This window comes from Panthera onca, chromosome C2 (genome assembly GCF_046562875.1).
Source record: "Panthera onca isolate mPanOnc1 chromosome C2, mPanOnc1 haplotype 2, whole genome shotgun sequence".
In the NCBI taxonomy this organism is placed as follows: Eukaryota; Metazoa; Chordata; class Mammalia; order Carnivora; family Felidae; genus Panthera; species Panthera onca.
This window is the reverse complement of record NC_138347.1, coordinates 65,719,294-65,730,778: the sequence shown is the minus strand read 5'-3', so window position 1 is coordinate 65,730,778 and position 11,485 is coordinate 65,719,294.

Genomic DNA, 11,485 nt, shown 5'->3' with positions numbered 1-11,485 from the left:
TATGTGTGTGCAGGAACAGAGACTAAATGGGGAATCTCTGTACCTTCTTCTCAATTTTGTTGCGAATCTATAACTACCCTAAAAAAAAAGTCTTTAAAAAAATAGGCCTTTTTGTAAAAACAGGCATTTCTGTGTTCATGAAAAAAAAAAAAAAAAGGGCAGGATCCCAGCTCAGGTGGGGCAGCTTGCCAGAAGTCCTTGGGTTGTGGGCAAAATACATAGCTTTCATCTCTCAAATCTCTCCTGGCTCACAAGGGCCGGCCTTATCTCACTTAGAAAAAATGGTGAATTATTTACAGCAGAAACAGGGAACTAAGAACAGGTTATAAAACCACTGAGGCAAAGAAACTATTCTCAGGTTCTGCAGGGATCTTCTAGAAGGGTCTTTTGTGAGCTCATGGACCAGAAGACAGGAGGAAGGCTGTGGAACTGCCTGGCATCTGCAGTCTGCAAGCACTGCTTCAACATTAGGCATGCCTCTAAGCTAAGAAAACAGCTGGATAAGACACTGTAATTATTAAGGACAGCGTACAGATGCCCCACAACTAGGGTCTGAATCCATCTCAAGCACGGCTGGAAAGTAGGAGAAATTTGAGTCTCTGACCTCCGTTCTACACGTTGTCTGTTGCAGCAACCAGAAACATGGAGCTCCTAAGCCACTCTTCAGAGGAAAACAGATCTGATTAACCTAGGAAGTATCCTTAGTGTGAATTCACGGAATGTGTTACCTGTTCAAGGAATATTTATATTTAGAAAGAACAACAATGCTAGTCTACTAAAGGAATGTTTCACTAGAGGAGGAGTCTGAGGACAACAGGTGTTTATCAACCAAGCAAGTGGTCCTTCTCAAAACCTCTTAGGATTTCTCTGGGATGTGCTCAGGTAGGTGGTGAAAGCTTAGGGTTTTCTCAGGTCTTTTCTGAACATGTGTCCTGACCTGGACAAGTATGTTTCTTTCTAAATCTTTCTTTGTATTTCTGTGGTGTTGGTTGTTATTTCTCCTCTTTCATTTCTGGTTGTGTTTGAGCGCGCGCTCTCACTCTCGCTCTCTCTCTCTCTCTCTCTGTCTCGTCTAGTTTATCAATTTTGTTGATTTTTTTTCAAAGAAGCAGATCCTGGTTTCATTGATCTATTCTATTTTTTTTTTAAGTTTCTATTTGTTTATTTCTGCTCTAATCTTTATTATGTCCTTCCTTCTACTGGTTTGAGGTTTCATTTGTTGTTGTTTTTAACGTTTTTTGTTCTAATTTTTAAAAATATTTTATTATTTATTTTTGAGAAAGAAAGAGAGAGAGAGAGCATGAGCAGGAGAGGAGCAGAGAGAGAGGGAGACACAAAATCTGAAGCAGCTCCAGGCTCTGAGCTGTCAGCCCTGAGACCGACATGGGCCTTGAACTCACAAACTGCAAGATCATGACCTGAGCTGAAGTCAGACGCTTAACTGACGGAGCCACCCAGGCACCCTTGTTTGTTCTTTTTCTTGGTCTTTAGGTGTAAGGTTAGGTTGTTGGAGATTTTTCTTGCTTCTTGAGGTAGGCCTGTATTACTCTAAACTTCCCTCTTTTTTAAAAGTTTTAATTTAAATTCCAGTTAGGTAACATACAGTGTAATATTAGTTTTAGGCATACAATATAGTGACTAAACACTTCCATACAACACAAGGTGCTCATCACAAGTGCAGTCTTTAATCCCCACTACCTAGTTAAGCCATACCCCTGCCCATCTCTCTCTGGTAACCATCATCAGACTAGCAAAGGGGAAAAAAGGAGAGAGAGGCAAACCAAGAAATGGACTCTTACCTCTTAGAATCTCTTTTGCTGCATCCCAAAGATTTCGGACCATCGTGTTTTTTCATTTTAATTTGTCTCCATGTATTTTTAAAATTTCCTCTTTATTTCTTGGTTGACCCATTCATTGTTTAGTAGCATATTATTTAACCTCTATGTATGTGTGTTCTTCCCAGATTTTGCTTGTGGTTGTTTTCTAGTTTCATAGTATTGTAGTTGGAATAGGTGCATAATATGATTTCAAACTTTTTGAATTTTTTGAGATTTGTTTTGTGGTTTAACATGTGATCTCTTCTGGAGACTCTTCCATGTACACTTGAAAAGAATGTGTGTGCCACTATTTTAGAATGTGGTGTTTTGAATCTCTCTCTTAAATCCATCTGATCTAATGTGTCCTTAAAAGCCACTCTCCTTATTGTCTGTTTGGATGATCTAACCATTGATGTAAGTGAGATGTTAAATTTCTTGACTATTATTGCATTACTATCGATTACTTCCTTTATGTTCATTATTAGCAACTTTGAGTGTTCACATGCTGGGTGTAGAAATATTTACAATTGTTATATATATCTTCTTATTGGATTGTTCCACTTATGATTATGTACTGTCCTTCTTTCTCTTATTACACTCTTTGTTTTGAAGTCTATTTTGTCTGATAGAAGTGTTACTAACCTGGCTTTCTTTTTACTTCCATTTGCATGATAAATGTTTTTCCAACCCTTCACTTTCAATCTGCAGGTGTCTTTAGATCTGAAATGAGTTTCTTGTAGGCAGCATATAGATGGGCCTTTTTTTTAAAGTTATTTTTATTTATTTATTTAAGTAATCTCTACACCCAATGTGGAGTTCAATCTTGCTTCTTTGTCCATTCCATCACCCTATGTCTTGTGATTGCAGCATTTAGTCTGTTTACATTCAAAGTAATTATTTATAAGCATGTACTTATTTCCATTTGCTATTTGTTTATGTTTATTTTTGTAGTTCTCTGTTCCTTTCTTTTACTCTTTTCTCTCATGATTTTCCGGTTTTCTTTAATGATGTACTTGGATTCCTTCCCCTTTATTTTTTGCATATCTGTTACTGGTTTTTGATGTTACCATTAGGTTGATATGTAACATCTATGCATATAGCACTCTATTTTAAATTGATAGTTGCTTAAGTTCGAACCCATTCTAAAAGCATTAAAGTTTTACTCCTCTTCCCCCTACATTTTAGGTACATGGTGTCATGCTGTACATCCTTTTTGTGAATCCTTTGACTGAGTTTTTAGATATACTTAATTTTACTTTTGCTTTGGTGCTTCCTACTTTTCTTACTCTTGCTTATGGTGTTTCTTTTCCATTCAAAGAGCCCTCCTTAACATTTCTTGTAAGGCTGGTTTAGTGGTAATGAATTCCTTTTAACTTTTGTTTGTCCAGGAAACTCTCTCTTATTGTGAATGAAAGCCTTGATGGATAGTGTACTCTTGGTTGCAGGTTTCTTTCACTCAGCACTTTGCTTATATCATGTGTCCCTTCTGGTCTGTTTTCTGCTGAAAAATCAACTGATACCTTTATGTGGTTTTCCTTATATGTCACTGTTTTCTTTTGCTGCTTTATCACTACTCTTTGCCATTTTAATTACTTTGTGTCTTGGTGTGGACCTCCTTGGGTTGATTTTTGGTGGAGAGCTCTCTGTGCCCCCTGGACCTGAATTTTTATTTTCTTCCCCAGACACACAAAGTTTTGAGCTATTATTTCTCCAAATAACATTTTCTCCCCCCTTTTTCTTTGTCTTCTCTTTTTTGGATCTCTATAATGTGAATGTTATTATGCTTGATGGTGTACCTGAGTTCCCCTAACCTATTTTCATTTTTTATTACTTTTTTTTCTCTCTCCTGTTCAGCTTGATTGCTTTCCACTACTCTGCCCTCCAGGTCACTGATCCATTCTTCTGCTTCGTCTAGTCTATTTATTCTACCTAGGGTACTTTTAATTTTAGTTATTGAGTTCTTCATCTCTGATTGGTTCTTTTTTATATTTTCTGTCTCTTTGTTGAAGGTCTTACTGAGGTCCTCCACTCTTTTCTCAAGTCCATTGAGTATCTTTATGGCCATTTCTTTAAAATCTGTCAGAGACGTTACTTATCTCCATTTTGTTTAGCTCTCTTGCTGTGATTTTTGTCTTGTTCTTTCATTTGGGATGTATTCTTCTGTCTCCTCATTTTGTGGTAACTCTCTGCATCTGTTTCTGTTAGTTAGGCAAGTCAGCTATATCTTCTGCTCTTGAAAGTAGTGGCCTTATGAAGAAGTGGTCCTGTAGTGCCCTGCAGTGCAATGCCCTATGTTCACCAGAACCTGGAACTTCAGGGGTGTTTCCTATGTGTGTTTGCATGTGCCCGACTGCTTGTGGCTGACTCATGTTTGTTTCCAGTCCAGTCAACTGCAATGGCTCTCTTTGCCTGTTGTGGGCAGGGTTTAATCCCTGTGTTATTCATGCACCAGTCTGGGGCTGCTTTGGGCTTGAGTTGAGTCAGACCAGGAGTTTTCCAGAGATGCAATAGGACAGAACTACAAGGCGCTCTTCCTGTGTTGTCCCTTGAGAAGCTTTCCTTGGTGAGTGGGGCCTGTAGTCAGACCAGATGTCTACCCCAGCCCACTGCTAGGGCTGCAATCAAACTGATATTTGTGGTTTTCTTCCTTTCTCTCTGCGGTGGGAGTCACTTTAGAGTGGACTGCCCTCTGTTGGGCCAGCTTGCATGTTTCCTGGCTTGCAGTGCTGCTTTAAATAGACTCCTGTTAGTACTGATGCATAGGGGCACTTGTACCCCAATGTTTATAGCAGCACTCTCAACAATAGCCAAATTATGGAAAGAGCCTAAATGTCCATCAACTGATGAATGGATAAAGAAATTGTGGTTTATATACACAATGGAGTACTACATGGCAATGAGAAAGAACGAAATATGGCCCTTTGTAGCAACGTGGATGGAACTGGAGAGTGTGATGCTAAGTGAAATAAGCCATACAGAGAAAGACAGATACCATATGGTTTCACTCTTATGTGGATCTTGAGAAACTTAACAGAAACCCATGGGGGAGGGGGGAAAAAAAAAAAGAGGTTAGAGTGGGAGAGAACCAAAGCATAAGAGACTCTTAAAAACTGAGAACAAACTGAGGGTTGATGGGGGGTGGGAGGGAGGGGAGGATGGGTGATGGGTATTGAGGAGGGCACCTTTTGGGATGAGCACTGGGTGTTGTATGGAAACCAATTTGACAATAAACTTCATATATTGAAAAAAAAATAGACTCCTGTTAAGGGGATGTTTGATGTGGCAGATCTGCAGGAGAATGTGGTGGTGGTAGTGGTAGTGGTGTGTATGTAGTGTCAGTGACATCCTTCCCAGGCTGCTACATGAGGGGACCTGTGACCACCGGAGAAAACTCCTGCTGAGACTAGGGCTGGAGGAGGCAGTCTACAGAAGTGGGAATTCAGGGTGCATTGTTAGCAAGCTAGGTGAGAGTGTTCACACTGTATTGGCTCTCACAGGTGTCCTTGTATCTAGGCTAGGGGGCAGGGGATGGGAATTGTGTTCATCAACTCTTTTGTTCTTGCTGAAGTTTCCCATAGGTCCCTGCCCCTGTAGCATACACGCTGAGATTAGTGAGCAAATCTCCCTACTATATATGCCAGGTGTTCTTCAAACTGCTGCTTCTATGCTGTATCTCCATGGGCCTGTTTTTTTGGTGGTTTTTTTTTTTTTTTTTTTCCTGTCTCTTTAAGGACAGGGATTCAGCTCTTCCAGGAGTAAGTTCTAGGTGGTAAGCCCCACTGGTTGTAAGAATGCATAATGTCAGGCCCTATGGTTTTCAAAGCCAAATGTTATGGGGATTCATCTTCCCAGTGTGGGTCCCTTGTGCCTGGGTGCCTGGTGTGTGGTCTGCTCCTCTCTAGTCTCCACATCTGTAGGGCCCTTCCTCTCACAGTCTCATGGGTCAGTTTAGTTCCTTATCATGTCTTCTCCCTCTCTACCATTTTCAATGTGGCCTCTTCTCTACATTTAGCTGTGGAGAGTCTGTTATGCCAGTCTCTGAGTCATTTTCTGGGTTATTTATACTGTTGTGGGTGTTATCTATGTGTATCTGTGGGATGAGGTGAGCCTAGGATCCTCCTACTCTCCCATCTTCCCCAGAAGTCTTGTGATCACTTTCCTACCATTTTTAAGTTGTCCTTTTCTTGATTCAGCATCTGCTTGGTTGTTATAAACCTTTGACTCTTTTCAAGAGTTCTAGCAAAGTTGGTTCTAACAGTTGGTATTTGTTCTTCAGTGTTTCTGTGGAGGAACAGGAGTTTAGAACTGTCTACTTTGCCATTTTTCTGATATTACCAATGCTAGTGGATGCCTCATTTCATAACTTCTTTGTGTATGTCTCAGTTCCCTTCTCTATACAAGAAAATGACACAGGTCGTTTGTAGTAAGGCTTTCTGTCTGAGAAAAGTGATCAATAAAATAAGAAAAGTCTATTTCAGAAGCCCAAGACCTTGCCATGTTGGGTTTTGTGTCCACATTGGTCATAATGGTGAACAACCTCTCCCAGAGGGAGCTATAGGCATATCTGTCTTTTTTGGTTCCTCTACAGAGAAGTCATGAAGACATCTATGTTTTATTCAAGGAACTTCATTGTTTAAGCTTTAAATTTAATTCTGAGATCCATCCCAAATTAATTTTTGTGTTTGGTGTGATGTGGGTAACAAGGACTCATTCCCCTGTTTATTTATTCAGTTGTTCTAGCACCATTTGTTGAAAAGACTATCCTTTCCCCATTACATAGCTCTGACATCTTAGTCAAAAATCAATTAACTGTCAATGTATGGGCCTATATCTGGACCCCATATTCTGTAACATTTATCTATTTACCTATCCTCATGCCAACATTATGCTGTCTTTACAAGCAAGTTCTGGAATCAGCTTTATAGCAAATTTTGAATCCAGGTAGAATGGCCTATTAAACTTTGCTCAAAATTGTTTGGACTATTTCTTAGCCCCTTGTTTTACCATGTAAAATTTAAAATCAACTTATCAAAGTTAAAATGCCTATGCTTTTTGGTGATTGCTTTGAATATAAATCTATTTGGGAAGAGTCGACATTGTAATAATATTGTGTGTTCCAGTTCATGAACATTGTATGTCTCTTCATATATCTCTTCATTCATTATATGTCTCTAATTTTTTTCACAGTGTTTTGTAGTTTTTAGTGCAGACGTCTTCTATGTCCTTTGTTAAATTTATTATGTATTAAGTATTTAGGTCTTTTGATACTATTGTAAATAGAATTTAATTTTATTTGCATCTTCCAATTGTTTGTTGCTAGTATATAGAAATACGTGTTTTTCTGTATATTTCCCTGTGTCCTATGACTTTGTTAAATAATTCTAGTAGAAATTTAATATTTATTAGGTTATTCTGTGTAAACAATTACGTTTTCTGAAAAATATGTTTTTAGTTTTACTTTTTCCTTTCTAATCTTTATGCTTTTGTCCTCTTGCATTATTGCACCCATTAGAACCATGAATGCAGTGTGGAATAGAATGGGGGTGAATATCCTTGCTTTGTTACCAATCTTGATGTGGGTGGCTTTCAATATTTTACCACTGGCTATGATGCTAGCTGGAGGATTTTGTATAGATTCTTTTGTTAGATTGAAGAAGTTCCTATTTTTAGTTTTTTGAGAATTTCTAATCCTAAATGAGTATGAGATTTTGAATTTTCTTCAATTATTAAGGTCATAATGCTTTTATCTTTTTTTCTATTAACATGGTGAATTATATTGATTTTTGAATGATGAACCAACCTTTCATCTTTGAAATAAATCCACTGGTCCTGATGTATTTTCCTGGTTTTTGTGTTCCATTTGTGTAGTGCTGGATGTGATTTGGTAACATTTTAGTAATGACTTTTGCGTCTATATTCATGAAGTATATGGACCTATAACCTTCTTTTCTGTCTTATTTTCTTTAATTTTTTATAACTTTATTTTTCTTTGTTAGGTTTTGGTATCATGATTTTACTGGCCTCTTAAAATATAATGGGAAGTGTTTCCTCTTTTCTTTCTCTCTTTCTTTCTTTCTTTCTTTTTAAAGTTTATCTATTTAGTTTTGAGAGAGACAGGAGCAGGGCAGAGAGAGAGGGAGACAGAATCGAAAGCAGGCTCCTTGCTGTCAGCATGGAGACTGATGTGGGGCTTAAACCCATGAACTGCAAGATCATGACCTGGGCCGAAATCAAAAGTCAGACACTCAACAAACAGAGCCACCCAGGCACCCCCCCCCCCTTTATTTTCTGAGTTTGCATAAAATTGGTATCAGTATCCTTAAATGTTTGGTGAATTTATGTGATTGAATTTATTTATTTGGTTGGTTGAGGAATTCACCACTGAAACTATCTGGTCCTGAAGGTTTCTTTTGTGGAAAACTTTTTGAATAAAAGTTCAATTTACTTAACAGGTACAGAGCTATTCAGATATTATATTCTATTGTTATATCTGTTTTGTTAAGGACTGTGTTTCAAGGACTTTGTCCATTCCATCTAAGCTCTCAAATTTATTGTTATGTTTTCCAAATATTCCCTTATTCTTTTAATGCCTGTAGGGTCAATAGTGACATTTCTTCTTTCATTATAGTGATACCCCTTTTCTCATTTTGACATTTGTGTTTTTTTCTTAAAAATTTTAAATGTTTATTTACTTTTGAGAGGCAGAGAGACAGAACACGAGTTGGGGAGGGGCAAAGACAGAGGGAGACACAGAATACAAAGAAGGCTCCAGGCTCTGAGTTGTCAGCACCAAGCCCAATGCAGGGCTCAAACCCACAAACCGTGAGATCATGACCTGAGCCAAAGTCAGATGCTTAACCAATGAGCCACCCACATGCCCCAAGAGTTGGACACTCAATGAACTGAGCCACCCAGGCACCTCTTGTGTTTTCTTTTTTAAACTAGTTTTGCTAGAAATTAGTTTTATTAATCTTTTTAAAGAACTAAACTTTGGCTTTGTTATCTCTACTGTTTGTAAGTTTTGTTTCATTGATTTGTTCTTACCTTAAAGTATCTGCCTTACTACTACTTACTTTGGGTTTATTTTTTCTTTTTGTATCTTTCCTATGTGGGAACTTAATTGGTTTTAAACCTCTTTTCTAATAGGAGTATATAAAATTATATATTTCTCTCTAACCCCTGCTTTAGTTGCATCCCATAAATTTCAAAGTTCTATTTTTTCAATCTAAATAACCTTTATTTTTTTAGCCTTTATTAAAAGGTTATTTTTCTAACTTTTCTTTTCTTTTTCTTTCTTTTTTTTTTTTTTTTTTTGTTTTTGCTCCGATTTCCAATGTAATTATTTCTGTGGCTGGAGAATATATTTCATAAGATATCAATTCTTTGAAATTTTTTGAGACTTTTTTTATGGCACAGGATATGGCCTATCTCAGCAAATATTCTATGTACACTTGAAAATAATATATATATCCTATAACAGTTAGGTGTAGTGTTCTAATTATCATTAGGTCACGGCTGTGAGTAGTGTTCAAATCATCTAAAACTGTACTGAGTTCTTGTTTAATTGTTCTATCAACTACTGAGAAGAATGTGCTACCTTTACCATGTAACATCACAAGATTTCTCCCCTTTTTCCCACCCTAAATCAAGCCTTTCTCTGGCTGATGGGTTGGAAGACTGCCATTCATGCTGACTGAGCTGGGTGGGAGTTGCTGTTCTTATCAGAATCTTCAGCAGGTTTTAAATTTGTTGACCATCTCTGATGGATATCTAGTGCCCTAAAATGGGTGTTTTTGACAATTTTGTCTAGGTATATCTATCTATCTATCTATCTATCTATCATCATCTATCATCAGTAGAGATATTGTGGAGAATTGCTGACCTCTTCTATCATAATTAGAAGCTGACTTTATGGTTATGTTTTAATATGTCTTTAACTTTTATTAAAAATAGAACATTTCTGCATCTCCTCTAAAATCTGTTGGAGGTTCTTAAGTTGTTGAATGTTGTTTGTGCAGATAAACTCCCTTCAGGATGTAGTATAGAAGGCCCCTGCTACCTTGGTGACTTACTTGGTTCGGTCTATGGCCAAAGCACCCTGATTGCCTGATCTGGTCTGATCTCAGAAGCTAAGCAGGGCCGAGCCTGCCTAGTTGGTTTCTTCCTAACATTCACCAGTTGATCACAAAAAGTTAAACCTTTGTTTGCTGGAAATGAATATTACAAATTAAAATTTTGTTTTTGCAAACTGATTTATTTCATACCATAAAATACCAAGACATCACATCATAAAGTATTTGCTTTTACAAACATTAAGTATGTAGAATTTCATTCAGTATATACTTAGAGATTACCATGTGCCAGAGACGGCCAGGTACCAGGAATAAAACAAATGTATTCAGGAGGCACTGCTCCTGCCCTCCCTGCCCTCAGAGCTAACCGGCCAGTTGTTAAGAGAGATGATTATGCAGGCAATTACAATCAAGTGTGATATCTACTACTGCAGAGGAAGTACAAGTGTTATGGTTGTGCCCAGTGCCTGAGTTTCCTCCCACAATTGTTTCCCCTGTTTTTGGAATTGTTGAGGAGTTAGAAATAAAATATCATTAAAACTAAAGACCTGCCTCCCATGGTAAATTTCTGAATGGTAAATACTTGGGGAGGGACGGTTTCCTTGGGAAAGATTTCTCCTATTCTAAATCTTGAATGTACATTAGATCACTTGGGAAGTTAAACAAACAAACAAACAAACAAACAAACAAACACTTGCCTGGTGCCACTTCTAAAGATTCTATCTTAATTGGTCTGGAGAGGTCTAAGAACCAATGGTTTTAAAGTACTCAATGACTTTAGCATGCAGCCATGGTTGAGAACTATTATAGCCTGTTTCCAGTTTCCTCAACATTTGACACCTATAACAAAAGAAGCCTCCTTCAATGGTTTTTAGTTAAGTTTTCTGGGAAATTCTTCTTCACAATACTTATGGCTTCCCTCTACTGCTCTGATGTCTGGTAGAGAGTGAGCCCTTATTGTCAATATTCCAGGAGTCTAAAGAACATGGGGGCACTCATTCCTCTCACTCTTCCCCAAGTGAGATGGAGAAATTCATCTAATTGGCTACTGGCTAGTGCTGAGCCACTTTCTGCATAGGAGATGTAATTACTTTGGTATACCCATTTCTCTTTTACTTCTATCCTATAGTAATAACAAAAATAGCTAAATGGTACTTATTGAGTGCTTACCATATGCCAGCTGCTGTCCTAAGCCTTTTACATGAATGAATTCATCACATCCTCATACCAACCTCATGATGTACATTCTATGGTTATGCAATTTTAGCTACGAGGAAGCCAAAGCTTAATGAGATCAAGTAACTTGTCTGAGGACACACTGTCATTGGACTGGGATTTCAATCCAGACCACTGGGCTCTTAATCTCTATGCTACTTTACTGCTAAGAGGCTAGCCTAGCCTTTGTTCCACAACAAAGCCATTTGCTTTCAGATACTCTTGCCACTCAGCATTCTCCATTCTATTGGTGACTGGGTCTGTAAGCCTCTGCAGCTTGCTACATAAAAGTACTTACAAGTTGTCTTAGTAGGTGCAACTCTCCTCACAAGTGGGCACCACGGTCAACAATTGAGAAGAGAGATGGGTGTTCCCTTGAAC